The sequence below is a fragment of the Cavia porcellus genome, unplaced genomic scaffold (assembly GCF_034190915.1).
Source record: "Cavia porcellus strain 051 isolate PalLab524CR breed Dunkin Hartley unplaced genomic scaffold, mCavPor4.1 scaffold_9, whole genome shotgun sequence".
NCBI classification, from domain to species: domain Eukaryota; kingdom Metazoa; phylum Chordata; class Mammalia; order Rodentia; family Caviidae; genus Cavia; species Cavia porcellus.
Genome location: NW_026947492.1, coordinates 56,442,275 through 56,463,993, shown reverse-complemented (window position 1 = coordinate 56,463,993; position 21,719 = coordinate 56,442,275). Strand labels below are relative to the sequence as shown.

General features: G+C 34.5%; 1 protein-coding gene, 1 long non-coding RNA gene and 1 other non-coding gene across 10 annotated transcripts in view; 1 reads left to right on the top strand and 2 right to left on the bottom strand.

Annotated features, from left to right (window-relative positions):
• Positions 1 to 21,719, bottom strand: part of LOC106027392 (uncharacterized) — a 68,424-nt gene that overhangs the window by 10,685 nt on the left and 36,020 nt on the right. For both annotated transcript variants that reach the window (XR_010049833.1, XR_001200989.3), the window contains one exon: positions 1,187 to 1,258. This is a non-coding gene — a long non-coding RNA (uncharacterized LOC106027392). The remainder of the gene's footprint in view (positions 1 to 1,186; positions 1,259 to 21,719) is intronic.
• Acer3 (alkaline ceramidase 3) overlaps positions 1 to 21,719 on the top strand; it is a 139,332-nt gene that overhangs the window by 94,774 nt on the left and 22,839 nt on the right. The window lies entirely within an intron of this gene.
• Positions 9,462 to 9,563, bottom strand: LOC111756400 (U6 spliceosomal RNA). The gene has a single exon (XR_002790884.1). It is a non-coding gene; the product is annotated as a U6 spliceosomal RNA (small nuclear RNA).

Here is a 21,719-nt window from a genome sequence, read left to right as displayed (position 1 = left end):
CTGTTTCCAAGTGCTGGGATTGCAAGTCTATGCTTTTACCTAAATTTTTTGATGTGCTAAGTTACTTAGTTTGAAGGAAGAAAACACAAGAAACTTTGCTATAGATAGGAAATAATGATTTAGGTATATGACATTATGAAACCAAAGTTGCAGACTTTAAATAAAGAGAGTTTTTATTTATTAAGTGTAACTTTGTGCCTGGTACTGTGTTCATTACTACCCAAACTTCTGATCTCATCAACAATCCTACAAATTAGAAATTATTACGCATATTTTAAGGGACATGAACTGACATATATTAAGTAAGTTGCCCCTGGATGACAGTAAGGAGCAGAGTCAAGATTGTAACCTAGATTTATTTGTCTGATTTGTGTCTTCATTCTTTGAACAAACTAGCTAACATAAATACATTAAAAAGCACACTTTTAAGGAGTGTCAGAGGCCTGTAGTTTTAAGATACTGTGTGCTTATATAAAAAAGTACTCCTGTAACTTTTTAAACTCAAGCTATAGAGTAATCATCTAAGTGAAAACTGGTAAAACAAATTCCATGACATCACTGTTGGACATTGCTTTGCTCCAGGCCAGCTGGAAGCAGGTGTGCTAAAGTAATGCTGTATAGAAAAAGACATCATGACCTTTTTGTTTACTATAATTTGAAATCATGTCATTATTATGCCTTTACTTAAATTTATTTACACAGTGAAAAAAATGAAGTCGAGTTACATGAAGAATCGTTAGGTTTTACAAATTTCTCCTTTGCATTTATAAGGGAGAAAAATCTTAACCATGAAACAAATAAAATTTGGAATTGTGGGTTAATTTTTATATAAATTTATGACCATAAGGTTTCCATTTTGTGTTTTAGACCTATTTGATACTGTAGAAAATAACAAAGTATTAATAGACAAATAACAAAGTATTAAAATCTGCTACTGCAATATACAAATGTTTTTCCAGTAACAAATATTTTTTTCTCTATATATGGCAATAATATTTACTGATAAAGAAGGAAAGAAAGATGAAAATTTGGTCTATTCACACCCACTGTGGTTCATAAACATGATCAATTCATACTTAAGTGCCTGGATTCAGGGATTTGTTTGTTGGGGTTCAGAGCTTGGATTTGTCATATCTTATGTGAACCTAAATAAGTTATTTAATCCTCTATGCCTCCATATCCTTACCTATAAGATGAAGATCAGACTATAGCTCAGCGGCACAGCACCTTCCTGGCAAGCATGTGGTCCTGACAATTCCTGATACCAAAAAGGAAAGACAAAAAAACATGGGGATCAATAATAGTACTTCATAGGATTATAGAATTAAATGAGACTGTGTATATAATGTGCTTGTCACACTGCAGAATTTGTAGTAAAGATACTAACTTACTAGTACATAAGCCAAGAAGAGATACAATCAGCTCTGTGTATTAGAAATTTGTAGTTCTAGCAGATGAAGGATGAATTAGAGTATTATAATCAGGAAAAGACAACATCTGGTATTTATTTAAACACTGCTTTTGTGTCAGATAACTAGTCGGGTTTAAACCTAGAAAGAAAATAAAAATAATACAGTACATGGCTTGCTGCCCATTGTATTTATATTTTCGGTTTACTTGTAGGGTTAGGGTTTTTTGAAGTAAAATGTTGGGAAAATTAGTTTTTTAAAAAAGGGGGAAAAAGCAGTCAACAATTACAATTTTACCATGACAATTAGCAGACCATAGTGCAATGAAACTAGAAATCAATAGCAAAAGAGAAACCAAATCCAAATATATGGAAATTAAACAACACAGTCTTGAATAATCATGAGTCAGAGAGGAAATTAAGGAGAAATAAGACAGTTCCGAGAATTAAATGATACAGCACAATATACCAGAGTTTATGGGACACAGTGAAAGCAGTGTTACAAAGGAAGTTTATAGCAATGAACTGCCACATCAGAAAATCCAAACAACCCCAAATAATCTAATAGTACATATTACAGTTTTAGAAAACCAAAAACAGTCCAAAACCCAGAGTTTAGTGGGTCATGGTAGCTCACACCTGTAATCCCAGCACTTGGGTGGCTGAGGCAGGAGGATCACTGTGAGTTCGAGACCCGACTGGGCTATAAAGTGAGCTTCAAGGCAAGCCCAAATGTATAATGAGACCCTATCTCAAAAAAACAAAAAGAAACCTCCCCCCCCCAAAAAAAACAGAACTTGTTCAAGGAAGGAAATTAGAAAGATAAGGAGCAGAAATTAATGAAATAGAGACTGAAAAACAATACAAAGAATCAATGAATTGGAGAACTGGTTTTTTAAAGAATAAATAAAATAGCTAGTCACAGTCCTGCCCCTGCATGCACACCAGCTGCCATCAGGACGCTTCCTGCCAGTTACCAGCTGGGAGAACAGCCAGCTGTACCTCAGAGAAACTGTAACCAACACAGGAAGTGCCTAGGACTCCACTACCTGCTCTGCTTATATGGCAGAACTCAGGAAAATGTCAAGACACAGAAGCAAAAGGCAGTCTTTGGCCTCCAACCCATGCAGAGCAAGTGTAGAAGATACAAACATGGAAAAGAGATTGGAAGTTGCACCCCTAAAGTTTCTGAAGTGATGGCAACTGAAGTAAAGAAACAACTTCATGAGAATATGAAAGAAATTAGATCAGAAATACTTTTTCATATAAAAGAAGAAATGAAAACCATAATAATTGCTGAGCATATCTAAAGAATACATAAACAGAGGAGCATAGGAAAATGAGGGAAACCTTGTATGAAAAATATAAAAAAGATTTGGAATGCATGCATGAAACAGATACAGAGAGATATCCAGGAAATTAAAAACTCCATTGAAAGCTGGCAAAACTGCTTGAAAGAGATTGAAGATGGACTTTCAAACCTTGAAGACCGGATTGCAGCTAGCAATTGTGAAAGAAACTTAAAAATAACAAAAAAACAGGAAATAACAATTCATCAGCTGCAAGACTATGCAAAGAGAAATAAGAGTGATAGGTGATAGGTCACATGGGTGAACATTATGTTTGTCTCCCTAAAATAAAAAACTGAAGGAGTTAGTGGGATCCAAAATATACTACTAGATATTGTGAAAGTGAAAGAAAAGGAAATGTCTAAAGAGGGAAAGTGATAGCCATCGTTAATTTCCTTTTATCTTGTTTTGAAGCCCTATATCATTTTCATTATTCTATTTTGTTTGATTTTATTCTGTTTTGATTTTATTATATCTGATGCTATGGGCAGCTATTTGAAAGATAACATATATTATGGTAACCATTGTTGATTTCCTATTATCTTGTTTTGGAGCCCTGTATTGCTTTCATTGTTTTGTTTTGATTGATTTTATACTGTTTTGTTTGATTTTATTATGTCTGATGGATGGTATAGGCAGCTACTTTGAAGATAATGAGGCATTATTTTGGCCATTGTTGATACCCTGTAACCTTGTTTTGAAGCCCTGTGTCACGTTCACTGCTTCCTTTTGATTGACTATTCCTGTTCATGTTGTTTAGTTTTCTTCTCTTCAAAATAAAAAATAATAATAATAAAAACAAAATAGCCAATCTTACCCAAAAAAGGAAGGAAAAGACACGAATATATACAATTAGAAATAAAAAACATAAAATCACAACAGACACTGCCAAAATACAGAAAATTATTAGTAACTACTTCACAAACATATATGCCAAACAACTGGAGAACTCAGAAAAAATGAAGAGTTCCTAGGCACATGAATTGCTAAAACTAAACCAAGAAGACTTTAAAATCTTTAACAGTGAAATTGAAGCAAGAATAATAATTTTTTTTAGAAAACTTAACAACTAAGAAAAGCCCAAGACCTGAATAATTCATGCCCAAATTCTGCATGAACTTTAGGAAGGACCTAACCCATGCTGCTCAAACTTTTAATGAAATTGATAGGGAAGGAATACTTCTAAAATCATTCTCAGAAGCTAACATTATCCTGATCGCAAAAGTAGACAAAGACCCAGCCAAAAAAGAGAACTATAGCCCAATTTCTCTAATCAACATAGATTCAAAAGTCCTTAAGAAGATATTGGCAAATAGAATACAGCAAATTATCCAAAAAATGATATACCATGACCAAGCAGGTTCATCCCAGGGATGCAAAAATAGTTCAACACATGCAAATCAGTAAATGTAATGCATCACATAAGTAGAAACAAGGACAAAAATCACATGATCACCTCAGTACATGCAGAGAAAGCCCTGGGCAGAATCCAACATCCATTTGTGATAATAATAATTTTTTTGAAAAAACCTGAAGAAAACAAGTAGAAAACTGGGCATGGTGGTGCACACCTGTTATCCCAGCTGTTGGGAGACTGGGGCAGTCGGATCATTGTGAGATCGAGGCCAACCTGGGCTACATAAGAAAAGAAAGAAAATAAGTATAGGAGGTCCTTATCTCAATATAATGAAAGTCTTTTATGACTTACCTCCTGCCAACATCATATTTAATGGAAATAAGTTGAAAGCCTTCCAAAATCAGAAACAAGACAAGGATGTCCTTTACTAGCACTTCCTGTTCAACATAGTCTTCACAATAGCCAGAGCAAGAGAAAGCAATAAAAGGAATACTTATAGGAAAGTAAAACTCAAAGAATCATTATTTGAAGGCAACATGATCCTTTATGTGTAAGACCCAAAAAAGTCCACTGAGAAAGACTCCTAAAATTGATAGTCAGATCCGGCCTTGTAGCAGGATACAAAATAAACACAAAAATTGCATTCCTGTACTCTAATAATGAACTCATTGCAAAAGAAATTAGGAAAACTACCATTCACACAATAGCATACAAAAAGTAAATACTTAGCTATTAACCTAAGGAAGTAAAAGATCTATACAATGAAAATTACATCAGACTAAAAAAGGAAGTCAAGGAATGCATCAGAAAATGGAGGACTATTTCCTGCTGCCGGTAATTGCTAAAACTAAACCAAGAAGACTTTAAAATCTTTAACAGTGAAATTGAAGCAAGAATAATAATTTCCAAAACTGAGATACAAATTTAATGCATTTCCAAAATCAAAATAGCTATATTTCCAAAACTGAGATACAAATTTAATGCATTTCCAAGCAGAATACCAACATAACTTTTCAGAGCTAGAGCAAATAATTCTAAAATTTATATGAAATGAGAAGAGACCTAGAATAACAAAAGTAATCCTAGGAAGCAAAAGCAAAGCAGGTGGTATCATAATGCCAGACTTGAAGTTAAAGTGATTAAAACAGCATGGTACTGGCACAAAAACAGGCATATGTATCTGTGGAACAGAATGGAAGAAGCAAAAATGACTCCAGGCACATGCAGCTACCTGATCTTCAACAAAGTAGCCAAAACATACACTAGAGGAAAGATAGATTGTTTAGTAAAGAGTGCTGGGAAAATGGATATCCACTTACAGAAAATTGAGTCTAAGACATATGTATCTCACCATGTACTAAACTAAAATAAAACTGGATCAAAGATCAAAATCTTAAAACAGGAGCACTTAATCTGCCAAAGGCTAAAATACGTAAAACTCTTGAAGACAGAAGGTATAGGCAACAGAATACTACCGGCACAAGAAATAATACCAAGAACCAACAAATGGGATGATCAAATTTAAAAATTTTTGTTCAGCAAAGGAAACAACCAACAGAGTAAAGAGACAATCTACAGAATGGGAAAAAACTGTTGCCAGCTATCCCACAGGTAGAAGACTAACATCAAAATTAAAGAACTCAAAATTTTAAGACAAAATAGAAAATAGATAGATAAGAAGTAGGGAGAAATTCAAGTACTTCCCAAATTACAAATTCTGTTTTAAAAATATTTCAATATATATACTACTTGGTTTCATTTATACTACTAGTTTATCTTAGTTTATCAAAAACAATATTTTATGTTGTCTTTTTTCATAAGTATCTTTTTTATGTCTTATACTCTGAATAACTATATTTAAGTTAAAGATACATGGTATAATAATTATTGCTATTCTCTTGGTTATGAAATTTTTTCATAACTTAAAAATAGTCAATTACAAATAAATGCTCACATTTTTATCAAGAGAGAAGCTTGACATACTTTGAAATTATTTATTGGATATTTATATGTTAAAATTTCTTCATGACATGGGCATGATGATAATCTCAGCTGCTCAGGAGGTTGAGGCAAGAGGATCACAAGTTTAGGGCTAGCCTGGGCAATTTAAGAAGACCCCATTTTAACAAGAGCTGGGGATAAACCTAGAATCCCAACAGTGTGGGGACTGAAGTAGAATTAAAAGTTCAGTCCCTGTGTGGGCAGGTTAACAATTTAGCGAAATGCTACCTCCAGTTTTAAAAGAAAAAGGTAGTAATGGCGGGTAGCTCAATATGAAGTTTCTGGGTTCAGTATCACCACAATAACAACAACAACAAAAACTTCCATGAAACCTACTGAAACACCTAATATTAAAAGAATTTTGTGTCATCACTAAAAATTTGTTTATATAGGTAGTTTTTCTTTTTTTTTAAAGTTAGTGTCTCACTCTAATCCAGGCTGTTTTGAACACCTGCTTTAGCCTCTCATTTGCTGGGATTACAGGTGTGTGCCACAATACCTGGCTTATAATGGAAATTTTTAAAATAAAGAACTAACATTATACAATTACTGCTTTTAATAGTAACTTTTTCAAAACATTCTGAAAATTTATCTGGAAGTAGAAGAGATGCAGAATAGCAAAGGCAGTTCTGGGCAACAAAGGCAAGGCAGGAGGCATCATAATCCCTGACCTTAAATTATACTACAAAGCTGCTATAATAAAATCAGCATGGTACTAGCAAAAAAACCCAAAAAAACCCAGACCTGAGGATCAGAGGAACAGAGAAGATACACACATAGCCATAAGCATACTCAGCCACCTTATCTTTGACAAAGGAGCCAAACATGTTTACAAGAAGAAAGAGCCTCTTTAATAACTAGTGCTAAAAAAACTGGCATTCCACTTGCTGAAGACTAAACCTGGACCCATGCCCATCACCATGCACTAAACTAAAGTCAAAATGGATCAAGGACCTAAATATTAAAACAGAAACACTAAATATACTGGAAGACAAAGTAGGTAGAAATCTCAAGGACATAAAGGGTAGGCAAAGAGTTCATGAACAAAAACCAAATTGCATGGAAAGTATATCAAAGAATCAACAACTGGGATCTCATCTCACTAAAAGTTTTTGCACATCAAAAGAAATCACCAACAGAGTGAAAAGAAAACCCACGAATTGGGAAAATTTTTTTACCAACTGACCCTCAGACAAAGGACATATAAAGAACTGAAAAATTTTGGCCCCCCAGATTCAAAGACCCAGTCCAAAACTGGACATCTTATGGCAGCCATTGTTGATTTCTCTGTCATTTGCTTTTGAAAGCCTATAATGCCGTCAACACTTTGTTCTGATCAGTTTAATACTATTTTGTTTTGTATGAATTCATTGTGTGTGAAGATATGGAAAACTATTTAGAAGAAAACAAGAGACATTATGGTAGCCAGTGATGATCTCCTGTTGTCTTGCTTTGAAATCTGTGTCATTTATGTTGTTTTCTTCTGATCAGCTTTGTTCTGTTTTGTTTAGTTTTACCCTCTTTAAAATAAAATTTTAAGAAACTTACAAAAATACAAAATTAGACATCTAAGATGAATACAAAATTCTCAGGTGAAGAAATAAAATGGAAAATGTATGAAAAAATATTCAACATCATTGATCATTCAAGAAATGTAAATTAAAACACTTGAGATAGCTCACTCTGTCAGAATGGCTGACATCAATAAGCCAAGCAGTAAGTAACAAATGCCAGAGGAGCTGTGGGAGAAAAGGAACACTTCTCCATTGTTGCCGGAGTATAAACTAGTACAATCAGTGTGGAGATTTCTCCGAATACTAGGATTAGAGGTTCCAGTCTCTCTAGCTATTCCCCTTCTCAGTATTTTCGCCAAAAAATTTAAAGTGTCATACCATAGCGATATATGTACCCCGTGTATATAGCAGCACAATCTCTAATAGCTAGATCTTGGAAACAACCCAAATGCCCATCAACTGAGGAATGGACAAAAACAGAAGGATAACCTAGAGGCTTTTATAGGTAAATGGATGCAAGTAGAAACCATAATTATAAGTGAAATAAATCAGTCTCACATATGTAAATACTGTACTGTCTCACTAGTATAAGGAGCTGAAACAGTAAATGAGATCCAAAAGTTACAATAGATATAGTGAGAGAGAGAGAGAAACTGCTGCAAGGGAAATCATTGTTTGATAGTAATTTTTATGCCTGTATCTGATAACCTAAGCAAGTATTTTGAAGATAACAATATGCATTGTAACACTATCATCTTGTTTTAAAATCCTATATCCCTGTTGCTTTTTGTTGTTGTTGTTGTCACTTTGCTTTTGTTGTTTTTGTTTGTTTGCTATTTGACTTTTCTGTGGTTTTTTTTTTTTTCTCTTTAAAAAAATAATATAGTAAAAAGGCTTTTCAAACTAGGCATAATATCATGGTAAAATAATCAAAACATTTTTCTATTCTAGTCATTCTTTTTTTTTTTTTTTTTTTTTTTTGGTCTTTTTCCTTTTTATTGGTACCAGGGATCGAACTCACGACCGCCTGCTTGCAAGGCAGGTGCTTATGCCGCTGAGCTAAATCCCCAGCCCCTCTAGTCATTCTTTAGCAAACATTAATGATTCATTTTTGTATCATGACTTTGTATGCTTCCAATTTATATTACTGCTCAAATTCCTACATATATATTGTCTTGATAATATACTTTAATTTTTTTGTGTGTGGTACTGGGAATTCAACTCAACTTTAAATGTTTTTAATGACCATATTTGCCCTTTTATTTTATACTTTATTATGTACTTTCTATTTTGTATTTTAAACTACTATAACCTTTCATTTTAATATTTAATCATCTCTTTAATACTGTTGTTTTACACAAACTAGCAGTTCTGAAAAATAGTTCTCACTATTCTGTTTGAAATGAATTTTGTAGCCAGGGATGATGGCATATATCTGTAATCCTAGCACTTTAGGAGGCTAAAACAGGAGGATTACAAATTCAAGCCCAACCTTTGGCAATTCAAAAATTTAGCAAAAAAATTTTTGAAGAGTTAGGTTCAATCCCTAGTACCAAAAAATAGTTATATAATAATAAGTAGAATAGATTTTGGTGGCTCAAAAGTTCATTCTTATAAATGTGGTAAGTGTAAAATGATGTAACAGTTTAGAGAATCAGGGACAATAATGGTACATACATTGCACATTGTCGTCCCCAAATCATTCATCCAGAGCACAAGACATCTGCATTCAGTTGTCTGAACAATACCAACACAAATCTGTCTCTTCAGTGAACTCAAGAGAAATCAGTAAAATAACTATTTTAACTTTTTTAATGTACATATATATTTATATAAATATGGAACACTTCTCGAATTTGCATGTCATCCTTGTGCAGGCATCATGATAATCTCTGTATTGTTCCAATTTTAGTATATGTGCTGCTGGAGTGCACACTGGGTACATTCTTAAAAACACAGGTTCTTGTTTTGTGCTTTTGTCAAAATTCAGTATTGCTCTCAATCTTTTGTTGTTTCTTGTTTTTGCTCTTGAGATAGGATTTTGCTGTGTAGTCCAGGTGAGCATTGAACTTGCTGTATAGCCCAGTCTGGCCTTGAACTTGTAGTGATCCTCCTGCCTTAGCCACCCAAATGCTGGGATTACAGCATGCACCACCATGCCTGGTACTCTCAATCTTCCATGTAATTCTTCATGTACCTATGTGTAGAAATTTAGAAAAATTGTTTCAGCAAGGCATAGTGGCACACACCTATAATGCCATTTATTTAAGAAACTGAGGTAAGAGGATCACAAGTTAAAGGCCTACCTATCCTGTCTCAAAAAAAATTAAGGCTGAAGATACAGTTTAGTGGTACAGTTACCCTGAGTTTAATGCATAGTATCACCAAAAAAAAAAAAAAAAACGAGAAACAATTGTTTTGAAATTTATGACAAAATTTAAAATAATTTTCAAACCCTAAAAATAGTGAAAAAGAAGAAGAAAGTAATGATGTCTATTTCAGGGGAGCAATAGCTTGACAGTTTGGAATCTTGATTTCTTGCCACTTGATTACCCATGGAAAATTTTCCTCAGTCTCTATTCTTTAATTTTCCTCATCTGAAAAAAATGTTGAAATAAGTAATACCTCACAAGTATAATATAAAAATAAGATAATGCAAAGCACAAATCATTAAACAAAGCAAAGTGTGATACTAAAATACATATTAAAATGAAACTTGAGTAGTAAATTCTGCCCATGATAATCACAGAAAGCTTCAGAAAGGAAATATTTCTTTTTTAAATTCATTAATTAGAGCTGGGGATTTAGCTCAGTGGCATAAGCACCTGCCTTGTACGTAGGTGGTCGTGAGTTCGATCCCTGGTACCGATAAAAAAAAAAAAATTTTATTAATTTATCTTATTTATTTTAAATTTTCATACAGCATCTCTTTTAATCACTAAATTGCCTTGACCAAGCTCCAACTTTCACTTTCCTGTCTCAGCCTCCCAGAGTGGTAAGATTACAGGCATGTATCACCATGTCAGCTTTGAAAGGATGTATCTGAATTGCACCTAGAGAGATAAGTAATGAGATAAAGTTAGAAGAAAAGGGTTAATAAATACATCTCTAAAAGTATCTGCTATAGCCTGAAATATTTCTGGGTAAATCAGATTACATTCCCTGAGGGAAAAAAATGCTGGTAACAGATCTCCTTCACTGTATTAAGTCCTAGGTGATCCAGACATCTCCAGGGAGAGCCAAATGCAAACAATATAGGTGACACATTCAATAGAAACACCATTTTAAGCAAGAAAACAAAAAGAAAATGTATAAGTAGATTAAAAAAATGTTTAAAAAGTCAGCAAATGCTCTTTAATAGCTAAATTGACAAATCTGTAATTGAATATATCAGATAAGTCATCTGATATCTGAGGGAGTACTTAAAACCTCCCTGCCAAATTAGATGTCTCCTAAAGATTGTTTTGGGCATGACACATCAGAATACTAATAACTCTCGATTCTCATTTGATACTCAAGATTTTCAAGAAGGAGCACACTAAACAATATAGAAAAACAAGAATTTAAATAACTTTCTTTAAATTGTTTCATTGTGCCATTTTACTATAAAATGGGAGTATAAGGAAACTAAGCATATTTTAAAAAAAGAAAAAGAGCATCTGTGGGATGCTCAATATATCATATGTTTATTCATATAGCTTAGATTAATTATAACTTACCTTACTAAAACATCTGCATTTTATGTGCAGTAACTGAGAAGGTTAAAAATTTGCTCACTGTTTCTGACCTCATTAATGGCAAAAGTGGAAAATGAACCTGACTTTGTTTTTATTTCTAGGCTTATGGCCCTTCTATACTGTACTGTCCTTATAGCAGATTACTTTGGAATCTGTTTCAGAAAGATTACTTTTTTAAAAGATGGGGGGAGAGGGAAACTGATGATGTAGCTCAAATGGTGGAATACTTGCCTAGCATTTATGAAGCCCCATATTCAATCCCCAACACGAAAAATTAATAAATACAATGGCCAAGCACAGTGGTGCATGCCTATAGTCCCAGCCATTGGAGAGTCTGAGAGAAGAGGATCACTTGAGGCCTAAGGAGTTCAGGGCCAGCCTGGGCAATACCTGGTCTCCGAACTTAAAAAGTTTTAAAAGTATCTTAAATTTAAAAGCTTCTATGCAGCAAAGAAGTCAGTTAGTAGATTAAAGAGTTAACCAACAAAATAGGGAGGGGGACTTTGTCATCTATTTCTCAGACAGGAGTAATTTCTAACAACAAAAACAAGACTCTGCCTTCAATAAAGACCCAGTCAAGAAATGGACAAGTAAAATGAATAGACACTTCTCAAAAGTGTCTCAACAGTTAGGCGTGGTTGCACATGCCTGTAATCTGAGTACTTGAGATTGAGGCAGGAGGATCTTTGCAAATTCAAGGCCAGCCTGGGCTACAAAGTAAGTTCAAGAGCAGCATGAACTGCATAGCAAGATCCTGTCTCAAAGAAATAAAAGTGTCTCAACAAATACATGAAAAGATACTTAACATCTCTGGCCATTTTAGAAACACAAAGCAATGTTAAGATTTTTATCCTATACCAGAAAAAATTACAGTCAGCAACAAATCAAATAATAATAAATGCTGGCACTTCTGTGATGAAAAAGGAACCCTTCTATATTGTTGCAGAGAATGTAAACTAGTACAACCATTATAGAAATTAATATGTAAATTTCTCAAAGGACTAAAGTTAGAAATTCCATCTGATCCAGCTATTCCCCTCCTAGATATCTTCCCAAAAGAGCTAAAAACATTGGTACATGCATACCAATATTTTTAGCAGCACAATTCATAACAGCTAAATCCTAGAAGCAGCTTGTATGTCTGTCAGCAGACTAATGGATAAAAAGTGGAATCTTGAGCTAGGCATGGTGGCTCACACCTGTTATCCCAACATTTGTTGCAAGTTTGAGACCAGCCTATGCTACAAAATGAGCTCAGAGCCAGCCTGAACTCCGTAGTGAGACCCTGTCTCAAAAAGACAAAAAAAAAAAAAAAAAAAAAAAAGTAGAATCTCTACATAATGGAGTATTATTTTATTAAAGGTAGACATTTACAGGAAAATGGATTCAGCTGGAAAAGATAATGTTGAGGAGCTGGGGATTTAGCTCAGTGGTATAAGTGCCTGCTCAGCAAGCAGGAGGTCCTGAGTTTGATTCCTGATACCAAAAAAGAAAAAAAAATAGAATATGAAAAGATAATGTTGATGCATACACACAAGCTTGAGTGCCATATTATCTCTTACTTGAGTAAAGTATGAAGAGCAAAATAAAAGATCAGTAGAAGGAAACGGGAAATAGATCTCTTACAAATGGGAAAGAGTCCAGGAGGCCAAAGAGGAGGGGAAAAGGAAAAGTAGTAAGAGTTAAGATATGCCACATATAGGTAACCAAATGCCCATGATGAATGTAAACATCATATGTCATGAATATGATCTAAGAATACTAAGGATAAAGTAAGGGTAGAGGATTTAGAGATGAAGAGAAAAGATAAAGATGAAGAGAAGAGAAGGGCTGGGAAGGAGAAGAGAATTTAAAAAAAGACAAACTATGTTATATGCATGCACCTACTCTCCAAGATTAATGTAAACCTCATATAGTGCAAATATGTACTAATAAAACACAAAAAAGTTGAAAAAGTATGTAAAAATATATACCATGCAAATATTAAAAGCAATATGGTAGAATTGCTTTTAAGGGGAAAACATTTTTAGTGATTGAGTACTTGAATAGTATTAAAAGATACATCAGAAAATTATAATTTAAAATCTGTATAGATCTCTAATGCCATATATAATGTCGTTTGATAAAACCAGAAAAAATAGACAAATCTGTAATTTTTGTCAGTTTTAATACATCATTCTCAGTAATTGACGGCAGATACAGACATTTGAATAACACTTTTAACTATTTGACAGGAAGAGCAAATATTAAATACTGCACTCAATTAGGGCACAGTGTGGCACAAGCCTGTACTCCCCATGGGTTGTAAGGGTGAGCCAGGAGGATTGAAAATTCAAGCCCCACCCAAGAAACTTAGTGAGACCTTGGCTCAGTATAAAAAGGGGAGCCATGCATGGTGGCACATGCCTGTAATACCAGCATTCGGCAGGTTGAAGCAGGAGGATCACCTCAAGTTCAATGCCAACCTGAGATACATAATGAGTCCAGGCCAGCCTGAGCTACATAGTAAGACCCTGTCTCAAACAAAACAAAATAAAAGGGCCAAGAGTGTTTCCCAGTGTGAAGAGTTCCCAGTACTGAGGCCATGGGACATGGGAAAGATGAGGACTGCACCCAGTGATTGCAGAAACATTTTTTCCAAATATCCAGAAAACATTTGTTTGCAGAGAAAAAATACACTGTATAAATATTTGATCCGTAAAGCAAGCATTAACACATTTGAAAGGATTAGACTCAGAATATAATTTCTGATTATACTGCAGTATATTGAAATTGTTAATATAATTTTCAGTAGCTCATGGACAAAAGAAATCATAAAAGTTAAAAGCATTTTAAATTGGATAAAACCCAAAAAGTTGAAAAAGTATGTAAAAATATATACCATGCAAATATTAAGCAAAAGCAATCGGATCATAATGAAACTGGGTGTGGTGGCACAGACCTGCAATCCTGGCACCCAGAGGCAGAGGCAGGAGGATAAGTTAGAGGTCAGTCTGCACTAACATAGTGAATCCAAAGCCAGCCTACACTACATGGCAAGACCCTATCCCTAAATAAATAAATAGATAGATAGATAGACAGAATCATAATGAAAATAAATACATTAACACATACAGTGCAGCAAAATTAGTAATTGGAAGGAAATAACTATATTTAAAATGTATATTTCAGGTGGGGAAGATTAAAAAATGAAAAGAATATATGTCAAGAAGGTAAAAGCAAAGGAGTGACATCATAGTAGAGTAGAAAATCCTGTACTCTCCTTTTGTCCAAAAGCACATCAATCCACCAGTAATTTACACACAGATTTCCTTTTTACACAATCAAGAACTGCTCTCTAGGAGAATGCAAAACCAGATTTATCAAAGCTGCTTTGGAGATTCAGGACACTCTTTACTTTAGCCAGAGAGCTTGCCTGTGGTATATGACCAAACAGTCAGGAAGAAACCCTCCTCAATTCCACCTTCACCCAGGAAAAGCTGCAGTTCACATATCTGGTTCCCAGACTCAAAGCTTCTTAAAGAACATACCTCTCTTGCAAGATTTGGGGCTCTGACTAGTCTAGTAGAATGTAATGACCTAGAAAAGAACACAGGTAGCAGCTTGGGCTGGTAAACGCTGTTCATCCTTCTCCCTATTCAAATAGGTAGATAGATGGATGATAGATAGATAGATAGATAGATAGATAGATAGATAGATAGATAGATAGGACAGATGGATGGATGGATGGATGGATGGATGGATGGATGGATGGATACAACTGCTCAGCATTTTTTCTGGGTAATGAAACAGTTTATTCATGTATCTAGTGCCCCACCTTCTCCAGTATGCCCAAAATCTAGTTTCTGCCTTGCCCATCTTCATGCTCTGAAGTTAGGCACCCAGAGGAAAATGGAGGTTGTGACATAAACTGGTAAACACCTCTTGTCCCAGCTCAACATCAAGTAAGCGGACTAAAAATATACTTCCTGCTTCTTCCTGGGGAAAGACAAGAGTTGGGAGAGGCCCCTACAGTCTCTGGCTGGGCAGGTTGGTGAGAAGTACCAGATCAGTTTGAGAAGACTGGGAGAGGTACCTGTTTTGTATAGTGCGCAGACATCAACAGAGAGTCTTGAACTTAGAATGGAAGATGAAACAGGCAAAGATGTTCCAACTAGGCACAATATAATCTCCAGAAACTGACCCTAATGAAATAAAAAGAGAATTCAAAACATTTGTTTAAAGATGATAATAACTGAACTAAATAATTCAGTAGAGTGATTGAACAGCAGACTAGTTCGAAAAAAGAAAAGATCAGAAATCATAGGTCACAAAACATAATTCAGTCAGAGAAGCAAAGAATGGTTAAGGGAATTATGGATATGCACTAACAAGCAGATTGACATATGCATTATGGGAGTCAGAAGTGATTAAAAGGACCAGCAAGCCTATTCAAAAAATAGTGGCTGGAAATTTCTAAAAACTGAAAAAGGAAACATCAAGTTCTAAGAAGCGAGGAAGATAATTATTAAGCTGAATCTCCTAAAATGTTTCATTGCTAGACACATAATAAGATTGCTGAAGTCTAAGGCAAAAAATTTGAAAACAGAAAAAGAAAAGCACTTGTCACATTTTAGGGAACCTTCATGAAACTACCAGCAGAGTTTTGAAATCTTAAAAGCAAAAAGGAAACAGGATGATATATTCAAAGAGGTAAATGAAAAGAAAAAAACCAAAAATACTATTCATGGTAAAACTCTTCTTCAAAAACAGAAGTAAAGACTTTCCTAGCTAAGGAAAAGCTTAAACACCACTGAATCTGCCTTAAAAGAAGTACCCTTCTGCCCTAAAAGAAGTTTTTGAAGTTAAAATGCTAAACTGCAACACAGTAGCAAAGGAAGTATGAAACTCATTGGTATGAGTAAATGTCTAGACAGATACAGACTATTGTATTATTATAATAGGTCAAGGCAAATCATTTTAATTCTAATATAAAAGATAAAAGCAGCCAGGCATGGTGGCACACTCCTGTAAGTCCAGCACTCAGGAAGCTGAGGTAGGAGGATGATTGTAAATTCAAGACCAGCGTGAGCTACAAAGTGAGCCCAAGGCCAGCCTGAACCTCATAGCAAGAAATTGTCTCAAAAAGACAAAAAATAAAAATAAAAGATAAAAGCATTAAAAATGACAACAAGTATAAGATAAAGAGACAGTATAAAGAAGTATAAATTATGAAAACAGTAACATAACATAAAGTGTGTATCCCAAACTTGTACTCCTGTCTCTCAGCCTCCTGATTATTAAGATTATATGCTATTCAATTAATGCCCAGCAAAATTCTTTTTAAAAACATTTTTTCTTGTAAAGGTCTAGGGTTGTAGCTCCATGGTAGAGCATTTTTCCTTTGGCTTCCCCAACACTGAAGAAGAAGAAAAAAAAGAACATAACCATTAGATGTTTTATTATAGGCCCTTGGTATCGAGAAACAGTATCTACAGAAATTACATAAAAGAAGAAAGGAAGTTGCACATTATTGCAAAATATATTAAAAAAATACAAGTGAAGACAGCAAGAAAGGAAAAGGTAAAATAAGAACAAGACTAACAGAAAGAAGTTATCAAGTTGGCAATAACAAATCCTTCCCTGTTAACAATTACTTTAATGTGAAAAAAAAGACATGAGGAGTTAAGGGCCCACCTGTCATTCCATTATTCTGGGAGACTAATGGAGGAAAATTGAAAGTGTGTCCTACCAGGGCAACTTAGCAAGACTGTCTCTCAATAAAAAATTTTTAAAAGGGTAAGAATGTAGCTCAATGCAAAGATCCCTAGGTTCAGTCCCTAGTACCAGAAAAAAATAACCTAAATGTATTCTTTTTGGCACCAGGGATCAACTCACAACCATGCGCTTGCATGGCAGGCGCTTATGCTGCTGAACTAAATCCCCAGCCCATAGTTCTTAAAAATATATGTTGTTTATAAGAACCTCAAATTAAAGACCATATGGGACAAAAGCGAAGGGATGAGAAAAGATGCTTTTTGTAAGTGGTAACCAGAATATAATAGGATAACATTACTTAAATCAGACAAAGTATACCAGAAGCAAGAAACTACTATAAGAAGCAAAGAACAGGGGCTGGGGATTTAGCTCAGCGGCATAAGCGCCTGCCTTGCAAGCAGGCAGTTGTGAGTTTGATCCCTGGTACCAATAAAAAGGAAAAAGACCAAAAAAAAAGAAGCAAAGAACAGTCAATTCACTAGGATAATATAACTAAATGTGCACCTGGCACCAAAATATATAAAATGTAAGGCAAAAATTCATTGAAGAGTCAGTAATACAACAATAAAAGGGGACTTTAATAACATTGGTAAGGAAACTGCTGAACTGAAAACCAAATGGATCTAGCAGATACATATAAAACATTCAACAAACACATTCTGTACAAGTACACCAAGATCTTTTTCCCAAATAGACTGTTAGGGCACAAAAGGAATCTTAACAAATTTAAGAAGACTGAAATCATGGATAACTTTTCCAGACATGATAGAAAGAAACTAAAATCAATGACAAAAGTAAAACTAGAAAATTCATAAATAATGTAGAAATTAAACAATGTATTCTTGAGTAACCATTGAATTAAATCAAAAGGAAATTAGAAAATTGACAACTAAACCACAAAACTTACAAAACACAGCAAAAGCAATACTAAGGGAAGTTCACACTGATAAATACCTACATTAAAAGAAAAAAGAACTTGAGGCCTCACAAGGAGGTGATTCTGCCTGGAAACTAGTGCCATGTGCAGGCCGTTGCCTGGGTAGAGACAGCCAGACCCAAGCCTCTCTCCATGAGTCAGCTTGTGAACTGCAGGGTAGAGGGGAGAGAACCAGGACTCACAAGATGATCCCCACCTGGAAACCAGTGCCATGCGAGGGCCTCTTGCCAGAGTGGGGACAGCCACACCCAAGCCCCTTCCTTGAGTCAGTGCCATTCTCAGACTGCAGGGAAGAGAACCAGGCCTAGCCAGGGGTGCTCCCTGCCTGGAAACCATATAATTTTCATTGTTTTCTTGGGTTGGATTTTATTCTGTTCAGTTTGGTTTGATTTGGTTTGGTTATGTTAAATCTGACAGTATGTGCAGCTATTTAAAAGATAGCAAGACATATTATGTTAGCTATTTTGAATTTACTATTAGCTTTTTTTGAAGTCCTTTATTACATTCATTGTTTTGTTTTTATTATTTCTGTTCTGTTCAGTTTTTACTATGTTCAAAGATATTTTGCAGCTATTTTGAAGACAACAAAAGACATTATGCTAACTACTGCTGATTTTGTAAGGTTTTGAGATCCTGTATCACTTATACTAGTTCATTTTGATTCATTTTATTCTGTTTTATTTTCCTTGGTTTTATCCTCTTTAAAAGAAAAAAGAAAAAATGAAGAAAGAATTCAATAAACAACTTAATATTATACCTCAGAGAATTAGAAAAAACCAACCCCTAGTTTGGCTGACTGAAAATAAATACAGATTAAAACAGAAATAAATGAAATAGAAAACAATTTTTTTAAAAGGTCAACAAACCTAAGTTGTATTTAAAAGATGAGCAAAATTAAGACTAAGAAAAAAACCTCAAAATTAGAGGTGAAAGAAATAATACACATTATGCCTTAAAGTTGAGAGACGACTATGAACAGTCATATGCCAACCAACTGGAAAATGTATAATAAATGTTCAGGTTCCTAGAAAGACACAGCTTACTAAGACTGAATCATTTTTAAAAATCTGAATAGACCTTTAACTAGTAAGAAGATTGCATGTGGAATGAAAACTCCAGCCCCACACACAAAAAAGTGTCCAGGTCTAAATTAAATTTATTAGCACATTCTATCAAACATTTAAAGAATTCATATGAGTTCTCAAACTCTTCCCAAAAAAGTTGAAGAGGAGGAAAAATTGAGGAGGAAATACTTCCAACCTAACTTATGAGGCCAGAATTACTCTGATACCAAAAGCAAAGATTGCACAAGAAAACTTTAGGCCAGTACCCCTGATAGGTTCAAAAACCTCAGCAAAACACAAGCAAACCAATTCCAGCATTCAAATGATCATGAACTAGGACTTATCTCTGGAATGCAAGGATAGTTCAATATATGAAAATAATTTAATATGACACACTGGATTAACAGTACAGATAATCACATGTCATCTCAGTAGATGCAGAAAAGTGTTAGATAAAATTTAAAGCTCTTTTATTACTTAAAAAAATCAAACTAGAAACAGAAAAATTACTTCATTTAATAAAAGCCATGTATGAAAAGACCTCAGCTCTTACACTCAGTGATGAAAACTGACTGCTTTTCCTCTTAAAATCAAAAACAAGTGTCACCACTTCTATTTCATGTTGTACTAGAAGTTCTAATCAGAAAAATTAGGAAAAAGAAATTAAGAAAAAGAATAAAAGGCATTGAACTTGAAAAGCAAGAAGTAAAATTGTCCCTTTGCAGACGTGATCTAATATTATAAACCCCTAAGGATTCCATGAAATAACTGTTAGTACTAATAAATGAATTTCATACAGTTGTATGATACAAAACCAACATACAAAAGTCAGTGTTGTGCCAGGCGTGGTGGCTCACACCTGTAATCACAGCACTCGGCAGGGTGAGGTGGGAGTAGTGTTGCGAGTTCGAGACCAGCCTGGGCTACAAAATGAGCCCAAGGCCAGCCTGAACTGCATAGCGAGACCCCATCTCAAAAAAAGTCACTGTTATTATTTGTTTCTTTTTTGTAAGAAATCTTTTTGGTTTAAGTCTTATTCTTTAAGTAACTACTTTGAAGATAACAATACACAAATAAACAATTCTCTTAATTATAGAATTGTTTTATTTTCTCATAAAATAAAAAATTTTAAATCAGATTCCTATATAGTAACAGTAAACTATTTGAAAAGAAATTTAGGATAATAATACGATTTATAATATTAGAACCAAAAAAATCTTGGAATACACTAAGTAAGTTACAAATATATACACAAAACATCAGTAAAAGAAATTAAGACACACACACACACACACACACACACACACACACACACACTGAAAGACATCCTTTGCTCATGAGTTAGAATATTTTTATTAAAAGTGTTTATACTGAGCTGGGCGTACCTGTAAGCCCAGCACTCGGGAGGCTGAGGCAGGAGGATCGTTGCAAGTTTGAGACCAGCCTGGGCTACAAAGTGAGCTCAAGGTCAGCCTGAACTGCACGGTGAGACCCTGTCTCAAAAAGACCAAAACAAAAGTGTTGATACTTTCCAAAATATCACTGTAAATTCAGTGTAATCCCAATAAAAATTCCAAGGCATTTTTTTTACAGAAATAGAGATAAAATTCTAACATATATATGAAACAGAAAAAGACCCAAAATAGCCAAATCAACAATCTTGAGAAAGAAGAACTAAGCTGAAGGCCCTTCCATATTTTAAAATCCATTACTGCCAGACATGGTGGTATGTTCCTGTTGTTCCAGCTACTTGGAAAACTGGTGGAGGAGGATCATGTGAGTAGGAGTTTCCGGCCAGCCTAGGCAATATAGCAAGAGCCTTTTTTAAAAAAATTAGGCTATAATCAAGACTAGAATGTCCTATTGAAAGATTAAAGGACTAAAGTGACATTTAAAAAAGGATTCAATTCATTATTTTTAAAAAAATCTCTTAAAACTAAAATTAGAAAAGATCTTGTTAATCTGATAAAGATTATTTTGGTTTTTTTTGTTTTTTTTTTTTTTATTGGTACCAGGAATCGAACTCACGACCGCCTGCTTGCAAGGCAGGTGCTTATGCCACTGAGCTAAATCCCCAGCCCCTATAAAGATTATTTTAAAGTATCTATGATAAGGCTAGAGGATTTGCTCTGTGATAGAAAACATCTGTAGCATACATGAGCCCTGGGTTTGATCCCCAGCACCAACAAAACTATAGTAACATTACACTTAATGGAGAACTACTGTAGCTTAACATTAGAGATTGGCATGAAATAAAAGTATCTTTTATTTGTTTTTGTTCTTTGAGACAGGATCTCACTATGCAATTCAGGCTGGTGCAAACTCACTGTGTCGTCCAGGCTGGTCTCCCACTGACAGAGATATTTCTGCCTCAGCCTACGAAGTGCTGGGATTACAGGTGTAGCCACCATACCCTGCTACAGTGTCTTTTATTACTAATTCTATTCCTGAGGGTGTTGGCCTATCTAGTTAGGCAAGAAAAATAAAATTACTGAATTGAAAAGAATGAAGAAAACTTGTATAGAAGTGGAACAAAATAGACATACACATTGGTTGAAAAAAAGTATAACCACTTCAGAGAATAAAAGCCTTTTT